Here is a 20,367-nt window from a genome sequence, read left to right as displayed (position 1 = left end):
CCCAAGTGCTGGGATTAAAGGCGTGCGCCACCACTGCCTGCAACAGGTTACTTTTTTAATCCCTCATCTCTGGAGGAATAATGCATGGGTGCTGGTGGATAACCTTTCCCTTTGCATGTGAACCTGGAAGGAGTATGGTTTCCACTCAAATGTTGCCTAGAGGAACTTTAGGAACCAGCACACAGGCAGTCAGACACAATGGACCCACTGAACACCCTCCAACGTCTCCAACCTTGCCATAGCCTTCCCTACAATGCCTAAAATCCTGGCTTCCCTTTGTCCTCCAGTTAGAAGTTCCACCAGGGCAACTCTACCCCTGATTAGGATTTCCACTGAAAGGAAAACCAAAACCAAACAAACAAACAAACACTCCTGCAGATGGCAAGGAGTCGATTGTCCATCGACACTTTGGTAAGAATCTCTTTCAATTCAATTGCTTTCCTCCCAAAACTCCATTGAGGCAGTCATCTTTGAGGGTGGAGGAGAGAAATGATCATTTTGCAGTAAAAGGTCATAGTAGGCAGGGAGTTCTTGAGGGCCTGGATGTGGCCCCGTGCTTGGGGCTCTACAAAGTTCATAGGAGCTGATGAATAAGTGAAGAGAGTATGGTACACCATGAAAGCTGTTCAGCCGTAGAAAGAAAAAAACCATGCCCTTTGTGATGACACAGATGGAACTCATCTCATTCTGTTAACCAGAATAAGCCCTGTACCGAAACTGACTAGCACTGCACAATCTCACTCACACTTACTATGCAGCTAGCATCTTACAGAGCTAGCCGATAGAATGGTGGTTAATCCAGAGGCTGGGAATGGGTCCATCGGTGAGTACTGTGGCCACCTGGAGCGGCAAGTATTTTATTACTATACAAAGGGATGACCCTAAATACTAACTATGTCATGTATATCTCAAAATACAAGAAGATTTTGAACATTTTCACCATAAAGAAATAATAAATGTCAGAGGAGACAGGTGTGTTTAACATGATTTAAATATTATACAAAGCATACAGGCATTGAAACTTCTCACAATACTGTATAAATGTATAGTTTGACACTTTTATGTGTTAGTGAAAAAATACATTTTAAAATTTGAATTATGTAATCTAGCAAAAGGATCTACATATTCATATTGCATATTCACAAAGGGGCTGCACTTTAAGGATGGGTCAAGCATATGAAGGAGAGAAAGAGGAAGTGAAATCTTGAAACTACCATCTAACCTGTTGTTAATACGATTGTGTAGAATCTTCATTCTACTGTTGTACTTTCAAGCAAACTGGAGGCTAGTGTCCCTGTACCAAATAGAAGTCACTATAATTAAATGCAGTTACACACTTGAGGAGACTGAGACTCATCCAAAGTTGTTAGGAACTCGAGACCACCAAGTACTGTGGCAAATGGAAGAGAAGAAATTAAAGCAATTGCCCCCTGACCCCAGACCTATGCTCTTTCAACCACCCTCACATTTCCTCACAGCAATGCCAGGGTCTGCTCTTAGTGTCCCCACTTTTAACATCGGCAGATCTAGGCCTGTAGGGATTAAGGCCACAGCACCATGATTCAGTAGTTCCATGTTCAGAGCCTGCAACAACCAGGGCCCATGTACTGAGTGCTGGCTTGGCAGGAGGTGAGGGTGACATGTGTGAGGCATGCATGCCCGTGGAGAACAAGAAAAACCAAAACAAACAAAACAAAATACTAAAGCTGCCCACAAACATGAGTCAAGCTGAAATCCTTGCCTCCAGACTCTCATGGGACACTCTGGCCTTGCTGTAAGCCCAGCCTTGAAGCCTTGTTTTCGTTGCAAAGCAGCTTGCTCTAACAACTGATAAGAGCTGCAATTAACGGTAGGGATGCTTGGGGGCAAATCTACTGACATAAAATCCTGTGGTTATTAAAATTATCACTGATAATGAAATAACTCGCTTCAGCAGGTGCAAGGTGAAGAACTGAGATGCAAGGCTCAGGAAATGGTCTGAGACTCACACTCACAAAAGGTTCTCATGAGACTGGCGGTGGCAGACATAACAGGACTCTGTTCTTTGGGAAACACCTGCCTTCCGCCAAGCTAGGGAGTTCCTAGGGCAACCCCTCCCTACAAACACACCAAGGCCACTAGCCCGCTGGCACATAACCCAAGCTTTCCCGGTCAGTCCCTAATAGCCCCACGGGGTCCTCAGAGATATCCTACCACCTGCCTGCCGTGCCCCAGACAGTTCTGTGATTCTAACCCTTTGTCACCTTCTCTGATGCTTGGACAAGCTGGAGACTCAACACCTCAAGTCTCCCAGATCGCTGATGCAGCAAAGGTACCTAACAGAACTCCTCTGTTCCTCATCCACACTTGGCTTTGGCTCGGTCCACATGTCTCCATTTTCCTGGCTTCTTTCCTCTCCTAGAATGTTCTGGTAAGCTCACAGTCCCTGCTGCGATGTGGCCATGTCTGTCCCACCCACGATTTTATTGTTTCCAGTGTGCCATGGGCACCGTGGGATTTAGGGCCCTTGTTTCACTGGTTCTGAAAGTTCAGACCCTAGACCTCACACAAGTCATGGGGCGACATCAAAGATAAAGGGTGCATAATTAGAGTCACCGGGTTATCGTTGCTATCTTAAAGTACCTGGGGGCCAATGGCCAAAAGATAATCAATAGGTTTAGTGGTGTAGATAATATATTTACATCTTAATGAAAGCCATTAATCCTATAAAACTCATCTAACCCTTCTCCCTGGACACACACCCACAGTTCTCCTAATTAGGATTTCAGTTTCTGGAGTCCAAGAGGAGACATTTGAAGGAGAAGCCTCCTCAAACACCATACATTAGAAACTTTCTGTTACAGGCAACATTAATAGAGACTTGTCCACCCGTAGTTACTGTGTAACAGCTGGCTGCCCTCCTGATTTTACAGCATCTGGGATCCGAAAACTTCAAACAGAGGCAATTCTTAAATTTTTCAAATTTATTCTTCTCTCATATATTACATTCTGACATGTTACATTTCGGCGGCAGTTTCCTCTGCCTTCTCCACTCCCAGTCCCTTCCCCACTATCTTCCCCCACTCCCAATCCATGTATCCTTTGTTTTTCTTCAGAAAAAACAAAAACAAAAAAAAACAGGTCTCCCATGGATAACATCCAACCGTGACATATCAAGTAGCTGTAAGACTAGGTTCCTCTCCTCGTATTAAGGCTGGACAAGGCAACCAGGTATGAGGAGAAGGGTCCCCAGAGTAGGTAAAAGAGTCAGAGACAGCCCCAGCTCCCTCTGTAAGAAGACCAAGTTACATAACTGTAACATATATGCAGAAGGCCTAGGTCAGACCCATGCTGGTTCCCAGATTGTCACTTCAGTCTTTGTGAGCTCCTTTGAGTCCAGGTTAGTTAATTGTGTGGGGACTTTTGTGATGTCCTTAACCCCTCTAGCTCCTACAATTCTTCTTTCCCTCTCCCCAAAGGTTCCCCAAGATATACCTAATGTTTGGCTGTAGTTCTTGGTTTCCATCAGTCACTAAATGAATCTTGTCTAATCACAACTGGCTAGACACCAATCTATGACTATAGCAGAATATCATTAGAAATCATTTCATTGGCTTTTCTGTTTGGTTCGCTCCTAGACTCTGAGTTATTCATCCTCTGGATCCTGGCCCTGTTCTGGCTCTCCAGGTAATGTCAGGGGTAGTCTCCCTCTTGTAGCGTGGGTCTCAAGCTGAACCAGTCATTGGTTGGTCACTCCTACAATTTCTGCATCACCATTACCCCAGCACATCTTGTAGGCAGAACAAATTGTGGGTCAAAGAATTTGTGGCTGGGTTGGTACCCCAATCCTTCCACTGGAAGTCTTGCCTGGTTACAGGAGATGGCCAGTTCAGGCTCCACATCATTCACTACAGGGAGTCTTAGCAAGGTTTACTCTTACAGATTCCTGAGAGTTTCCATTGCACTAGGGTTTTAGCTCATCCCAAAGATACCCTCCAATTCCAGATGCCTCTCTACTACTCTTTCCATCCTCCCCCAACCTGATCTCTCCTGTTCCCTTCTCTATCCCTAACTCCCCCACCACCCTCCACCTTCGATGTCCACTCTATTTCCCCTTCTCAGGGAGATTCTTGCGCCCTACCCCATTGAGAGTAAAGGATAACCAGGCTACAGTCCTCAGACCCAGAGAAGCAAAGGCGAGTTTTAAACACAGTTCTTTCACACAGACCAATGTTGATCTGTAGCATCCAAATGTTATGAAATATGTTTCAGTTTGCCACCGGCCTCACTGGTCTCTGTTCCCTTACATCTTCTTCAGTTAGCAAGACAGCATTGCTTGTCTACTCTTATTATAGGTACATTTAGATTTGTTTAGTCAGGGCTAATCTGCAACAATTTAAAAGTTGTTTGAGATTCATAAGGAGGCAAACGGGGACTATCACTGTCCTGGTTTACAGTTGAGCAATCTAAGGCTCATCCCAGAGCTCCATGACTCACTGTACTCAACATTTTTTGTGGTCCCATGGTTATTGTTGTCAACCTGTTTGGTTGAGTTTTCAGTGCAGGGGAATGTCAATCTCCATTGATTTTTGCCACGGTGGTGATGGCTTCTGGGGTCCTGGCTCCTCTGGAGGCCTCAGAGCTGGTCTCCAGACATATCACAGTCTTAAAAGTGCAGCGTCCAGGGTCCCTTGGTCTCCTGCACACAATCTTATACAAATGTGCTACATACCGGGTAATGCCCAAGACTTCAGCTTCTTAGGAAAGATACATTAGCAGCATGAATGGCCCACCAGGTCAGCAATTATTTCCTGGAGCCCTCCCTTTTCCACCATAGGTATAACCACACATAGCCCCTGTGAATTTGATGTTAACCAGCTCAAAGAATCATTGTCCATTCTTGACAGTTACGTCCTGACAGTGGAGGAAAGAGTCGAAGTCTAGTTGCCCATTAGACTGTGTCTCTCTCATGGAAGAGGACCCAAGCCCTTTTGAAGGTACCTGTCACTAACAGCAACATGACATCATTGCCCAGGAACATGGGGAAAAGACACTATGCCTCATCTAAATTAATCAAAGCAGACACTGAAGGCGCTGGGGTTTTCCTGAAGATGAGGTAGGAGAAACAAATCTAGAAGGCAAAAATTTACACAATACCAATTTGAGCAACCACGGCAGGCCTGCTACATTGTCCCTAGTACCCACCAGAACCCCTCCCATTCCTCTCATTCAGAAATAGCATGGTCCAGCAGCCTCCCTCAAGCACCAAAGTTGACTCTGGTGGTCAGGTTATAAAAAAGGGGGGGGGGCAGGTAAACACAGTTCTGCTAGAGCCTTAAAGATGTGAGGGGCTCAATAATTAAGCCCTCCTGTGCTGTGCTTTCCTCCGTGAGGTCTGTGTTTTAGGAGAATGAGATATTTTAAGTGAACAGAACGAATCCGTACCCACAGGATTTCCAGCATCAATCCAGCAGTAAGTAGGAGGAAGATATCTTTGTTGCTATTGTGAGAACACCTGGAGAGACAGGACAGGAAAAAAAATAAAAAAGGAAAGCCAAGCACGGGAGACCTGGGCTTGTCAGAATAATTAAATTATCTCACGTATTAGGCTTTTGATAAGCATTCATCTAGAGAAAATATTGCTTCCCTTTTTAAAATACAAGACAATTAAAACTACAGTTTGAAGGTCTTTTAGGTTCTCACCATTAAAAACCCTTTGATTTCAAAGCCTGCCTGAGATGGCTGAGTGAGTGAACGTGCCCGCCTCCAGGCCTGACAACTTGAGTTCAGTCCCCGGGACCAACATAGAATCAGTGCGTGCAAGTTGTCTCCTGACCTCCACATACACGCCCACACATAAAAAAAATAAACCTGTAATTTAAATTTTCCTTTTAAATATTTGATTGCAAAGGTTGGATCCCATCCATCCTTGTGATATACAAACCTGTCCTCAAGTCTGGCCAAAATGCCCTGGTAAGTATTCAAGATACAACCCTAAAAACTAACTATGTTTTCCCACTCTCTGGCTAGCCAATCTACTCTCTGGCTAGCCAATCTCACCCATTGTACCTCAAAGCCAGGGTTTCAGGAGCCTAATGTTCACCCTCTCCCGAGAGCACTGACATCTACCGGTAAGCTCAGGCCAAACATCCCAGAGTCATAATGGATTTCTCCTTCCTTGATCTCCACATTGTTCCCATTAATAAATTCTATTATCTCTACCTCAGGAATACATCTGGAACCTGACCTCCCTAAAGCGCCTGCAACAGCCATCAAGAATCCTGGTCTGGACCACAGGAAAAGTCCCTAGTTGGTTTCCCATCTTGCTTTCCCAGCTCTTCTCCCCAGCTTGCCACAGCAGGGATTCTAAAGTATAAACTGAGAGGGACCATCCAGACAGCTCAGTAGATAATGATCTTCGTCTGACAACGGGGTCCACCTCCCAGAAACCACATGACAGAAGGAGAAAATGTCTCCTGAAATGTCTCTGACTTCTAACATGCATACTGTGGCACACATGTACATACACACAGACAGAATAACAAATAAAAATTAAATAAGTAAAGTATTTACTAAGCAGACTTTCTGTACTTAGAATTCTCTAGCCCAAGCTCTCAATGGAGTCTTGCAGGGTTTGCTATAATTAAGTAAGAGAAAAGAAACAGAGGATCCCCCCATCTACTCCCTCTACTTCATCTCCTTTTAACCATCCTCGGGTTCCTTTGTTTCATTGGCCTTGTCTGACATTGCCTTCTCTATTCAAGTATTTAGCAAACAGCTACCAGGCAACTAGTGACAAGCAATTCATACCTAGGTCCTAGGAATATAGCAGTGAACAAAATCGATTTTAAAAATGGAGAAAATCTACAGAGGCAGATGCTTTCAGCCAACCATTGGACTGAACGCAGGGTCCTAGATGAAGGAGTTGGAGAAGGGACTGAAGGAGCTGAGGGGGATTGTGGCCCCATGTGGGGAGCCACAGTGTCAACTGTCCAGATCCCCTGGAGCTCTGGGGGACTGGACCACCAACCAAAGAGTATACATGGAGGGACCCATAGCTCTGGTCGCAGATGTGGCAAAGGTTGGCCTTGTTGGACATCAATGGGAAGAGAGGTCCTTGGGCCTGAGGGTGCTCAATGCCCCAGTGTAGGGGAATGCCCATGGCAGGAAGGCAGGAGTGGGTGGGTGGGTGGGGGAGCACCCTCATAGAGGCAGGGGAGGAGAGATAGAATAAGGGGTTTCCAAAGGGGAGACCTGGAAAGGGGAAAACATTTGAAATGTAAATAAAGAAAATATCCAATAAAAAATTAATAGAGAAAATATGCTCTTATAGAGTTCACATGCTGGTTAGGGTGAGTAAGGGAAATCATTTGCTTGATGGTTGCTTGCCTTTCTGGCTACACTGGCAGTACCTTAAGAATGAGGACCTTAACTGTCTCGGATCGTTTCTCCCTCCTCAGAACAGTGGCTAATTGTTGATGCCCAATCAATACTTACTAAGTGAATAAGTAAGTGAGAGACTCTTGGGTCAAGGTTGGTCTGTGCTCTTCCCAGAAGGAATATCAAATCACTCCTCTACTCTGGAAAAGGGACAGCCATCTACAGAAGAAGCTATTAGAGTGTCCTCATCTGTCTTCACCACACACTGGGAAACCTGAGGTCCAGATGTCTCAGCCATTTCTGAGCTAGAAAAATTGGATAAGAAAGTCACTATTCCAAGCCTTCGGGTGCCTGTCTGTTTTGGCTGGGTGGACCCTCCTGTTTCAAGTATCTGGCTGTCTGGTCCCAGTCACGATGTCCCCATCTTTTCTCACTGGTACCTAGGACAAGAATCCCAGAAGAGGTCCTCCTTGCTTTGACCGGGGATGGCATCTTGTCTCCCTTTCCGATGTCTTCACAAAGTGAGTCAATTAACCTGACAGCTGTTCTCATCATCAAAGGCCGAAGAACAGAGGCATCCCACCCAGTCCCTGGTCATCTTTCCAGGATGGGTCAAGAACGTAACTTTGAAAACAATGCTCAGCATCTCCCTCAGTCAGAGCCTCAAACACCTATAGTCAACCTCTAATTAATCTCCTCCCCCAAGTCCCTAAGAGTGAGAAAAAGCATGTTTCTTTTTTATTATTATCCTCTTTCGGTGACAGAGGAAACATGGAGAATCCGCATTTTTCCCTGCAGAGTGGATCTGGCCAAACTACACAGCTGCTGCCTCCACAGAAAACTCTGAGCAATGGACTTGGTTGCATCACCCCGGGAAGCTGCAAAAGAGGAAGAGACAGAACACAGAATTCTAAAGACCCCGGAGCTGTGACAGGACAAGGTGTCAGAGAAATCCTATGTTGTGCAGCACTCAGGATGCTGCCTTCTTGCTCTGTCCTTGCAAAGTGCCAGCATGCTCTCTTTGAGATGTAACAAGCCTTCACACTGAAAGATTCTTTTTTATCTCCTTGGGAAGTTGGATACCTGGAGACTGTGTTTTGAAATACATATATTGACAACCAATTACATAGCTCTGTCTCTGTGGTGCCTTCGCCTTTGTCAGATGACTTTCCAGTGTCGACTGTGATCTGCTCACAGTGGCTTCATTTTCCCTGGGAAGTCTCTCCCCCTCTCGGGACTTCTCCTCAGCTTATGGTCCCTGGGGAAAAATGATACCGACTGAGCCTGGAAGAAGGCAGAAAGGGAGAATCGGGGAAATTAGAAGGGTGGGTGCCCCATAAACTCAATTGCATCCAAAATCCAGGGTTTGGAAATACCTGTTCCACTGTTTCCCTATTCTCTACCTACATCAAGTTGGATCTCTAATGTTCCTCAAAGGATATATGCCAAGGCTACCTTGAGTCTGATGAAAAATCAGATAACTCATTCCAGCGTGGACAGAAACATCTGAGACTTAGTGTCCAAGGAGCAGGGATTCAAACTGTGCATCCTAGTGTGTCCTAGCCTAGAGGTTCTTAATGAGGAATTCAGGTGCTATCAACTCAGAAGCCACGGGGAAAACTGTACAGACACGTAAATGTACATATTATTAAAGGACTCAAGGTTTTCATTTGATTTGCACATAGACCTATCCCTTTATAATAAGAAGAATTATATAGACAACTGAATGAGATTTTTTCAACAATCTGACAGGAAAATTGGAGGAGAGGTGAAGGTCAAGCAAGTCCTCCTCTGGTCCTTAATTCTGACAGCTGACATGGCTGGGAACTTCTCGGTGCCAGAGGTCATTCTAGGCACTCTTTGTTTATAAACTTCCCTGTCCCTCCTAACAGTATGCGAAAACCTATCATGAATCAGCCTATTATACAGTTGATAAAGTCAAGACACCATCAAGCGAAAATCAGGCCTGGACCTGACACCAGAGAGCCCAGCTGTGAAATCTCTGCTCTTCACCACAGCATTATGAGTGTAACTGTCTGACCTTCAGCCCCACAACTGAATGCTCCTCTTCATCCAGACAACCCTAAACCCCACATCTTCAACGCGCCATAGAGACCATGTTTTTGGCAAACATTCCAAAGGAACTAGACATGAGATGGTCTATTTCAAGCAAGTGCTTTGTAAGCTGCACGGTGCAGTACGAATGTCAATTAGGATGGCAACTGCTGTCTACATGTTGCCTGAGAAGGTAGATAAAAAAAAAAATCCCAAGTGCTGCAGGACATATCTATTTGAACACATTTACTTTTTGCTTCAGTCTCTGGTGACCATACTTTATACATAGGAGGAATTCTTCACAAAGTACATTTAAATGCATGAAGGATGACACCCATACTTCCAAGTACTGGGAACATAAAATTCCCCAACTAGCACATCTGGCACAGATGTGTGCACAATGCATTCAAAGTGTTCCGGGTTTTTTTTTTTCCTCCCAGTGCTCTGCAGCTAGTGGGTGCTCAAATATTTTGTCAGTATCAATGGTGACATCATGAGAGGTTGCATTTCTCCTAATATTGTTACACCTCATTTCAAATTCAAACTGTCTAATATGATCAAGTAAGAGGATTCAGTCATAATTATCCCAATGAAAAATCCTCTTCAACTGATTGAAGGTCTTTTTTTTTTTAACAAGATCTCAAAACTCCCGAGATGTAGAAAATATATCTTCAAGCCAATTTGATAAGTCTTCTTTTCCAGCACTAAAGAGCAAATAAAACTTGTGATGAAAATTGAGCTAAAAAAGATTAGACTACGAGAACAAAATTGAATTAGTCTTGCTTTTTGCCCTTAGTATTAAAATTCCTCAGGATGGCTTCCTCTTACTTCCTGTCTAGTTCATCTCTTCATTCAACAAACATATCCCGGAAGACTTCCTATGTGGCAGGCACTGTCCTAGACACCCCAGCTGCATCTATACACAGAACAGATTCCAATCCCTATAGAGTTTACACCTATGAAACTGTAGAGAAACAAAAAATCAGAGTAACAAATGGATTGGATAGCAAGCTAGGTGGTCATAAGACAAGGAGGTCAAGACACCTGGCTGCCTGAGGAGTTCCCACTTTACATAAGATAGGAAGAACTTCACAGAGAGGGCAGGTGTGAGGAAGAATACAACAAGAACTTCACAGAGAGGGCAGGTGTGAGGAAGAATACAACATGGGGAATCGGAAGGCTGGGCAGGCAGGAGCGCCAATGAAGAAGAGGGACAGCCCACCTTTGAGGAAGAAGGAGGCAGTCTGAATACACCAGGGATATGGTAACAGAAAGAGCTCAGAGGCAGGGAGCTGTCTGTAGACCAGGACATCAGAGCCCCAAAAGGTGTCAGGCCCACCTAGTTTTAGCATTCCGTTTCTTTTCCTTTATGGTGCATTTGTCTACATCTTTATTCCTTGGGCTTCCTCCAGGCTCACTCAGAGCCCTGATCTTATGGGACTGGTGAATAGCTGTGCTGTTCAAGAGGTCAGAGACGTGGACTGGATTCCCCTTTGATTTCCAATTCTACAGACGGAAAGGGTTAAACACAAATTTCACAGATTAAGGAAATATCATGGACTTTTCCCAAAAATATCTATAAAGTGGTTTCGCAAGTGACATATTAGTTACAATCTAACCCAGGCCTCAAAGTTCATATTTGTTCTTTTTATAAAAGGCACCTCATTAAATCACTGTCTAGTCCGTAACTGGCTTTATTGGGACATAAATTCATTTCACTAAACCAATAAATGTTAATTCTTCACCCTGGAGACGCGAGTCGGTCTGGTTTTATCCTGCTCCAGCTCCTGAGGCCGCCATCAATTACTCATGTTTGGGTTTATATGTCATTATGGAATCACTTTAGCTAGAACTAACGGGAAGTGAAAAGACAATAAAGCTAAGCCTCGTTCCAGAGAGAATATACCGAGGAGGGCATTCACCTGAACCCCATTATTCTTTTCTATAAATTAAAATACCCTGGCATTCTGCAGCAGCAATCCATTATATTTAGATTCTCTGCAAAAGCCAGGGCAGGCGAGAGGCGGATACTAATGAAGGCAGCTGCAGGGTCTTGGGAGGAGACAAGTCCGGACTCACAAGGTTTGGGTTGGAAACCTACTTTGCAATAACTAAGTGTGACTTTCAGCCAATTGCTTAATGTCACGGAAACTCAGACTCACCGTCAAATTGCATACAAAAAGGGTACTTTTAAAGACTGGGGGAGAAGCTCACGAGAGAGCTGGGCCGGAAGAGCAAGGGTGCCTAACGGAAAGGGTTTTTTTCCCCCTATTATTAAGCTGGCTAAATACCAGCACCCTTCCATTGTGGTCTTAAACAAGTGATTTAACCTCTTTGGGCTTCAATTTTCCCATTAGAAAAATAGACCTGATGATATCTATCTCCCATTTACCCTGGCAAGGAGAGATCATCTCTACAAAGTCCTTAACATCTGACCAGAAAGCAGGTCAGTTTCAGAGAATTAAAAGACCATGGGAGTGAGATTCCATTTAAAAAAAAAAAAAAAAAAAAAAAAAAAAAAAAAAAAAGAAACAAAACAAAACAAAAACAAAAAAAAACAAAAAAACAAAGGCATTATCTCCTCAACCAAATGTTCTCTCCTATGATGGAAGGTTTCTCTTTAAAGCTGTCAGCTCTTTTTTTCTCCCCTTCAGATAGAAAATGGCTTCCTCTCTCAGAACCATATATAACTTCAGAAGCAAGGGTTGGGGAGGGTGAAAAAGCAGACTTGGCAAAAAGTAGAGGTGAATTGAATGCCTGTACATCCTATTCAGGATAAACTGCCCTTGGTGTAAAACAGTCAGTAACATTTTACAAGGAAAAAGTGCAGATAAACGACTGCAGTCCCAAGATGGTGCTCCCGATGGCTTTTTATAAACCATGCACGCTGCCTGGACGCCTCTGTGCCTGCTGCTTCTGCTCTGAAGGGAGTGTGAAAGAAGGGCTTCATGCCAGCCACGTTGGCAGTGCCAGCCAGCTGTAGCCAGCCCTCTGTCCTGCAGGCCAGGGAGCCTCTTCCCATCAGCACCAGCTCCTGTCCTAAAGCTGAGGACATCCAAGGGCCACACTCAGCTCAGGAGAGGTGCAGAGGGATTTTCCCATCAGACACTGGACAACAGAGCTACAGAGTGAATGGTGAGAGGCATGAGCTTGGGATGACAGTGAGTAGGAAGCTGGCTCCACCACTGACAAGCATCATGACCTTGAACCTCCTTCTGGAGGATGTGTGTTGAGAGGATAATGAGCCATAACATTGCCACTGATGTATTCTCACATTCAACATGTTGGTACCACTTCTCCTTGTTTCTGAGCTGGACCTACCTAGAACTCACCAGAGTGTTGCCAAGTAGTGGGGAATTTGTAAATAAGGACGGTGAGGCATGAAGGGATTTCCTCAATAGCCATCGGTGTTCAACTCCAAATGTACTCATAGCAGAGTCCCAGTTCTTTATACAGAAACTGAGACTGGGAGAAGTGGGCTGCCTAAGCACACTTTCCAAGGCTCTTGGCAAATGTGGTTCAGGGCTGCTTGTTCCAAATCAGTGTTCTTTGCATTAGCCTTCAACATTAAAATCATCTTTTTTTTAACAGATAAGGAGACTAAAGCTCCCCAAAAGCAATTACTTTCTCAGAGCCATCCTCCAAATATTAACAGAGAAACCTGAGATCTTTCAAAGTCCCCTTGGGTATGCTGGTGTTCTGTGATCCCACAGCCTGTTATTCATGAACTGGCAAGAACTGAGAATCTGATACCCTCAGAAATAGCTTTAGCTCTCAAGGAGTTTACAACCAAGTCTGGAGAATATGGTCCAAATCGAAGGTACCTGAGTGGCAGGAGCCACTACAGAGGGAATGTTGGGGTAAGGCTCCATGAAGGAAGCAAGACTTCAGCTAACAGCGCAGTAGACTCTACTCAGACCAAATGAAGGGAACAAACTACCCAAGAGGTAGAAATGGGATGTCAAGAGTCAGAGGTTCAGTGACTGTGGACTATTAAGAAAAACAGAGCTGAGGAATACATGAGCTCACACACACACACACACACACACACACACACACACACGCACAGAGAGGAGAAGGGGGGGAGGGAGAGGGAGAGAGAGGGAGAGGGAGAGGGAGGGAGAGGGAGAGGGAGAGGGAGGGAGGAAGGGAGGGAGAGAGAGAGGGAGGGAGAGAGAGAGAGAGAGATTAAATGTTAAGTTAGCTAATTCAGTCTGAAAACTAAATAGAGTTTGAACCTGGTGGTGTCAGAGACACCTGCTACTTGTTACATAACGGACTATTGTACATATCTGTGACTGGAAGGGCATGGGCAATGGCAGCTAAATCTTTGTCATGTACAATATACTTCTTGATTCTGTATCAAAATACTTCTGACTTGCCGGACAGTGATGGTGCATGACTTTAATCCCAGCACTTGGGAGGCAGAGACAGGTGGATTTCTGAGTTCAAGGCCAGCCTGGTCTACTGAGTGAGTTCCAGGATAGCCAGGGCTACACACAGAAACCTTGTCTCGAAAAACCAAAAAAAAAAAAAAAATAAAAAATAAATACTTCTGACTTTATATCACTCAAATTGATATGAGTATGCAGTAGGAAAAAATATTTCCGACTTGAAATAATGATCTTGATGTTTTGTGAGCTAGTTCTCCATAAACAATAGTTTGGACAAAACAATAGTTTGGAAAATAGTCCTACTCTAAGGCAGGAACCTAGCTGGCTGGGCAGCTATTCAAAGAGCTGATTAAACAGCCAGTGTTTTGCTCAAGCAAATTCTCTAATGCCATCCCATAGAAACCTCTCCCGTGGATGCATGATGGGTGCGTTCAAAACTGTTAGGGAAGAAACAGAAGACATGGTTGTCAAACAGGAAGATCATTCCAACTCAGAAGCAACACCATACACTACAGGAAAAGCGACCTTACCAACATCAATGAAGCCACAGCCATAAACTTAGATGGGAAATGAACGAATGCAAACCCTGTGCTAAAACTCAGAGTTCACAACAATACGTGGAACATTTTAATTGATAGTTGTGTGTGCGTGAGAACAGTAGTTTTGTTCCCTGCATAACATGATTGCCAAACAAAAGCTGGCTGATGAAATTCTCTATTAGGAATAGGAGCAAATTGAACAAATGAACAGAATCAGGCTTCTGTTTCCAGCTGATAAGATCTAGGAGACCCAAGGATGGTCCCAGAAGGTAATATGAAGCAGTGATTTTTTTCCAAGACACTGAAGTGTCCCTGCCTACCCCAAGAGTAGTGGCATGAAACCTTATCTCCCACTTCTATGATGATTATGTAGGTACCAGGAAGATGAGTCATGGGTTGCTATGACATCATCTGAATCTCCACCTTTCACTTCATTAATCTTTTGGAACATGTCTTTCATTGTAGCATTCAATGACTTAGAAATTTTAAGTATAACCCTTTTGTCTTAGTTAGGGTTTCTACTACTGTGAGAGAAAGCAGCTTAGGTAGGAGAGGGTTTATTTCATCTTACAGCTCTCAGGTCGTACACATACTCCATCCAGGATGGAAATCAGGGCAGGAACTGAAGGCAGGAACCTGGAAGCAGAAACTGAATCAAAGGCTATGGAGGAATGCTGCGTACTGGCTTATTTGCTGCAGTTTGCACAGCCTTCTTTCTCACATAATCCCAAACCACCTGCCCAGGGAAGTTCTACAATGGTTCTACAATGGGCTGGGCAATGTCAATAATTTACTAAGAAAAATGACCTACATAATTGCCTATAGGCAATTTGATGGAAACATTTTCTCAATTAAGTTTCTTTCTTCCCAGATAACCTCTAACCTATGTCAAGTTGATATATAAACAAGCTAACGAACCTTTCAAACTCCTAAGACCCTCTCAACAAGTTTCATTTTCTGAGAGTTCCATTATACGATCAACTCTGTTTGTCAACATTTCTTTTCACTAGTGCAGGGTTTCCTATAGTCCAAGTAGACCCACCAGCTCAGACCCCCCTGGTCTGAATTTTCTGAGTGTGATCTTTCGATTCCACATTTATGCCCCTACATAGATGACCCCTTTTCCATACCAAAAGGGACCATGCATTCATTTTATCATCAATGTTATCAAATCTATGACAAGACCATTATTTAAAGGGCTACAGTCTATCAAGGTGAGGAGGGCACGACAAGCGAAAGATGCTCACATTATGTCAACCCAGAAGCAGAGAGAAGAGAATACAGGAAAGTACAAGAATGCATATAGTCACAAAGATAAAGACTCCCAGTGACCTACGTTCCTCACCTTCCAATGAGAATGTGTGTTGAATCTAACAAGGCAGTCCATTAATAGATTAGAGTTCTCATGTTTCTTTTTTGGAAATTCCGTCAGACACCCCCAAAAGTATGCTTTACTACAATATCTGAGGCATTTCTTAACCCAACCAAGTTGACCATCACAGACACAATTTCCCACGACCAACACATACTCTTCGGACATCATGCTGTAAGGCCATTCTCAAACTAGAATATTTAGAGGAAGAACTTGAGCATCTTATCTTAAAGAATAATTAGTATAGAAGTGGTACCTTTCTTCAAACATGTGATTATCCCATAGGTAAAGGGATCCAGCCTATTTTATAGAGTTCTAACCCAAACAACTCTGTTTAAGATGGAGAAGACGTGTACTCAGTTCAATGGATGGCTGTGAGCATACACAGTTCCCAATGAAGGAGTTAGAGAAAGGACCTATGGAGCTGAGGGGTTTGCAGCCCCTTAGGACGAACAACAATATGAACTAAATAGTACCCTCAGAGCTCCCAGGGTCTCAGTCACCAACCAAGGACTGCACATGGTGGGTCTGATTGTTCTGGCAGCATGTGTATAGTAGAGGATTGCAAATTCGATCATGAATAGGAGAGGACCTCGGGGAATGCCAGGGCCAAGAAGTGGGAGAGGGTGGGGTGGCAGGAATGGGAAGAGGGGAGGCAACAGGGGTTTGTTGTTGTTTTGTTTGTTTGTTTGTTTGTTTGTTTGTTTTTTGGAGGGGAAACTGGGAAAGGAAAATTTACATGTAAATAAAGAAAATATCTAAAAAAAAAATTGGGAAGACACAGTTAACCTATATTTTGGGTCTTGATAAGTCAGAGCCTCCTAACAATTAAAGTGATGCAAAAATGAAATGATCTGCCTAGAAAAATAATGGCTTCCCAAGCACTGGAATTGTTCCCAGCCCGTTCCTGGAGGCCTTGGACAGGATTATTGTAGAAAACAGCATTGCTTTGGTGGGAAGGTGGATGAGGCACTGGGATATTTCCAAATTCCCCAAAGAATCCAAATGGATATTCTTCAGGTTGCTAGATCTTTGTTTGATGAGTGAGATGCTCTGTGTGCTGTGTGACTCCCATATGAGGTGTGCAGGCCCCTGGGTACCCAGACAGGTACAAAAACAGAGAGAAGTTGACTTTTTATCTAGTCTATCCTCCTGATTTTATTACATGAAATGGATGAGACTCAGGAAATTACATTATTTCCCCAGATAAGCTATTCTAGTTTATATCCCTGATCAGAAAGATTTTTGCTTTTTTTTCTTCCCCCTAAATCTCTAGGCCTAACTCTTAAGCCCATTCCTTCTGGCTTTATGCTCAGTGAATATGAAGAACAATCAATCAAATTCCTCATTATACCAATTCACACAACTCAAAATGGATTGCATAAGGCTTCTCCTCTCTAAACTGAAAGATTCCAGTTCATTTCCTGCTCTTCTTAAATATTCTTCCTAATGATCACTTCCCCCAAGTTCCCCTAAAAGTTCTCTCAAACTGAACACAGAACTCATAATGACTCCCTGTTTTCTATAATAGTGTTTCCCAAAAGTGCTCCACGGAACATTAATTGATAGTTATTGCTTTTAAGTACTCTGTGACCAAATAAATGTGACACATTCCAGACTAAGTAAGGTTAATTGGATTCCTCAAAGCCCTGGATGTGTACCACGAGTCTCTTAGACCGTGATACTGCATGTCGCATCTCCCAAAGTTATTAATGCAGAGATCTCTTTCAGAGCATGTCTTACAACCAGTGCTCCAGAGAATACCATTTGGGGAGTACTAGAGCAAAGTGTTAAAACATGTACCACTTCACAGAGCTCTCCAGACTGAACTCTGCTCTGACCATGTGAGTGTGTAACTGTCTCCATCTCTCCAGGAAACACCCACCCTGCCAGGTTCTCCCCTTCCCCCTGCCACTCATGCTAACCCTCCCCTCACCAAAAGCAAAGTCTGATCTTTTCCAAATACCAATCCTGGCTGCTATGGTTGAAATGTGTTTGAACCCATACTTGGTCCCCAGCTGAGAGTGCTATTGAGAAAGTTGTAGAACTTTTAAGAAGGTGAAGCCTCACAAAGGGAGGGAGTCACTGAGGGAGGGACTTGACAGTTTACAGACCAGCCCTCTTTTGTGGTCACTTTCTGCTTCCTGACTAGAGTTGCAAGATGACCAGCCATCATTCAGCTTCTGCTGCTACACTTTCTCTGCCATATGTAATGATCTCCTCCAACTTTAAGCCAGAATAAATCCTTCTTCCCTTAAATTATTTTTTGCCAAGGATTTGGTCACAGCAATGAGAAGAGTCTTGCACTGGCTTGAGCTGAAAGAGTTGAGTACCTATTCTCGAGAGAGACAATGAAGAACAGAAAAGTTGACTTGCTCAAATCACACAAGTGAGCAGGGAAACTGTCGAACTGAGACTCCAAGTTCAAAGTGCCTTTTGTTACACCAATGGTCTGATCTGTAAGACAAGAACCTGCTAAGGAAACATTTCTGGGCCTTAATGTCAATCCTCCTGCATCAGACCACCTTTTAGCTCTTCTTTCTAAAAGCCTCAAGACCAAGTTTGAGAACTAGCATATTCCACAGCAGCATCTTCTCCATGCAAGGCCACATGTACAGACCAGACCAGAATATTCTCCATGCAAGGCCACATGTACAGACCAGCCCGGCACCTTCTCCATGCAAGACCACATGTACAGACCAACCCGGCACCTGCCAACAATTTATTGAGCAGTTTATTTGACCTTGTCTCTGTTTCTGGGTTGGAACATGGAATTGTTGGACCTGTGTTCCTCTAGGCTCCCTTCTAGCAATCTGAGTCTGTCGTTTCTAAGTGCTACCTTAGTTGTGCCTGCAGTGTTCTCTCCAGTATCCGTGTACTTCGGCAACTGAGATTAAATTATAATATATTATGCAGGATGCCGACTTAAAACAATGTTTTTTGGCTTCTCTCCAGCGTGGCATGTGCTCTACAAATGTTGCTAATGTTCGCAGCAATCCTAGATTATGTCCCCTTTCTCATTGCTGTGAGAGAAAGCCTGCTATAACAACTTAAAGGGGAAAAGATTTGTCTTAGCTCATGATCTCAGGTAGTTTCAGTCTGTGGTCCCTTGACTCTGTGTTTCAGGGTCTGCGCTGAGGCAGAACATCTCAGCAGTGAGTGTATATGGCTTTGGGGGACTATTTACCTCATGCCAGGCAGGAAGCAGAGCAAGACAGGAAGGGCTATGGACAAGATACCCACTAGGACTGTCCCCCAGTGACCTAAGCCTCCTAAAGTTTCCAGAACCTCCCAAAATACACCACCAGGTAGGCAGCAAACATTCAACACAGAAGCAAGCCTGTGGGAAACACTTCACATTCAAGCCAAAGCAAATCCTAATGTGCTCACATCGCCATTTTAACACAAAGAAACATAAATGTGCCTATAATGTGAAGAAAAATTAAGATCAAGCTACTTAAAAGCTGTGGAGCTGGGTTTCTTTTTTATGTATTATTTTTATTTAGTATGTGTTTGTTATGGTGTCTGCTATTATTTCTGTGTATATATCTGTGTATCTCTCTGTCTGTCTCTCTGCCTCTCCCTGTCTCTTTATCTCTCTCTCTCTCTCTCTCTCTCTCTGTGTGTGTGTGTGTGTGTGTGTGTGTGTGTTAGAGAGAGAGAGAGACAAAGAGAGAGAGACAGAGACAGAGACAGAGACAGAGACACTGACAGAGAGAGATGTGTGGGCATACATGTGAAGGTCAGAGAACAATTTTGTGGAGTTGAGTCTCTCTCCATCTGCTGTGGGTCCAGGAACTGAACTTAGATCATCAGGCTTGCATAACATATGTTTCTACCTGCTGCATCATATTGTCAGCCTGTGGATTTTTAAACCATGTGGGCCCACATTTCAGATGCTGTTCTCGTGACCACCAGGCCATGAGCTTCTGAATGCAAGTCATGTTTTCTCATTAAAGGTGGCATCTCTCTTCAGCACCCATCCCCTACAACATCAGCACCTACATGACCATCAAGTAAGCGTTCAGTAAATACTTGCTGACTTGATTAGCAGATGAACTCTCCTTTCTACCTGGCAGTCAGACCATATCTTTTTGGCTGTTGTGAAAGCATGTTATACCAAGAGACCATCTGTAAGTTTTTGGTTAACTCAGAGCGGAAAATTACAACTGCATAGACTGCACCTGTAGACGTGAGCTTAATTAACAGGCTTATCTTGGATTGAGTGAGTGGCAGATACCATACCTGATGCAAGAGGCACTGGAGAGCATGCCAGTGTAGAGGGGCATTTTTTTTTCATTTTTCTTGTTTCATACTATTAAAACCATGTTAATGAAAATGCATTATTAGTGGTAATAATAATAAAGATGAAAATCCTCCCTCTCCTGATCCCTTACAAATGTTGTTTTTTCATTTCGAATCCCACATCCTCTGGGGAGAAGTGGGAGGGAGTGTCACAAATCCAGATAATGATCTTGGGTATTACACTGTTCATTTGGAGCTCTGATTTAGCTAAGCTGACAGATGTTGGGGAAAAACATGTCTAGCCTGAAAACTCTCTGGTGGCTGCCCAGCTGTGGCTGCAAAGAGGAGTGAGGCTTCTCAACAGAGCTTCACATTCATTTAAATTCAGGATTTGACATGCAGC

The 20,367-nt window shown here is 43.8% G+C and overlaps 2 long non-coding RNA genes across 2 annotated transcripts; both read left to right on the top strand.

Annotated features, from left to right (window-relative positions):
• The first annotated feature begins 736 nt into the window (after positions 1-736).
• LOC116084373 lies at positions 737-2,941 on the top strand. Its single transcript, XR_004116084.1, has 3 exons — positions 737-823; positions 2,265-2,410; positions 2,844-2,941. It is a non-coding gene; the product is annotated as an uncharacterized LOC116084373 (long non-coding RNA).
• Positions 2,942-3,617: 676 nt separating this feature from the next.
• On the top strand, positions 3,618-6,547 carry LOC116084374. Its single transcript, XR_004116085.1, has 3 exons — positions 3,618-3,666; positions 4,887-4,976; positions 6,207-6,547. It is a non-coding gene; the product is annotated as an uncharacterized LOC116084374 (long non-coding RNA).
• The last annotated feature ends 13,820 nt before the right edge of the window (positions 6,548-20,367 follow it).

Source organism: Mastomys coucha, unplaced genomic scaffold (genome assembly GCF_008632895.1).
Source record: "Mastomys coucha isolate ucsf_1 unplaced genomic scaffold, UCSF_Mcou_1 pScaffold9, whole genome shotgun sequence".
Lineage (NCBI taxonomy): Eukaryota > Metazoa > Chordata > Mammalia > Rodentia > Muridae > Mastomys > Mastomys coucha.
The sequence above is the reverse complement of the archived record's forward strand: the minus strand, read 5'-3'. Positions and strand labels throughout refer to the sequence as shown.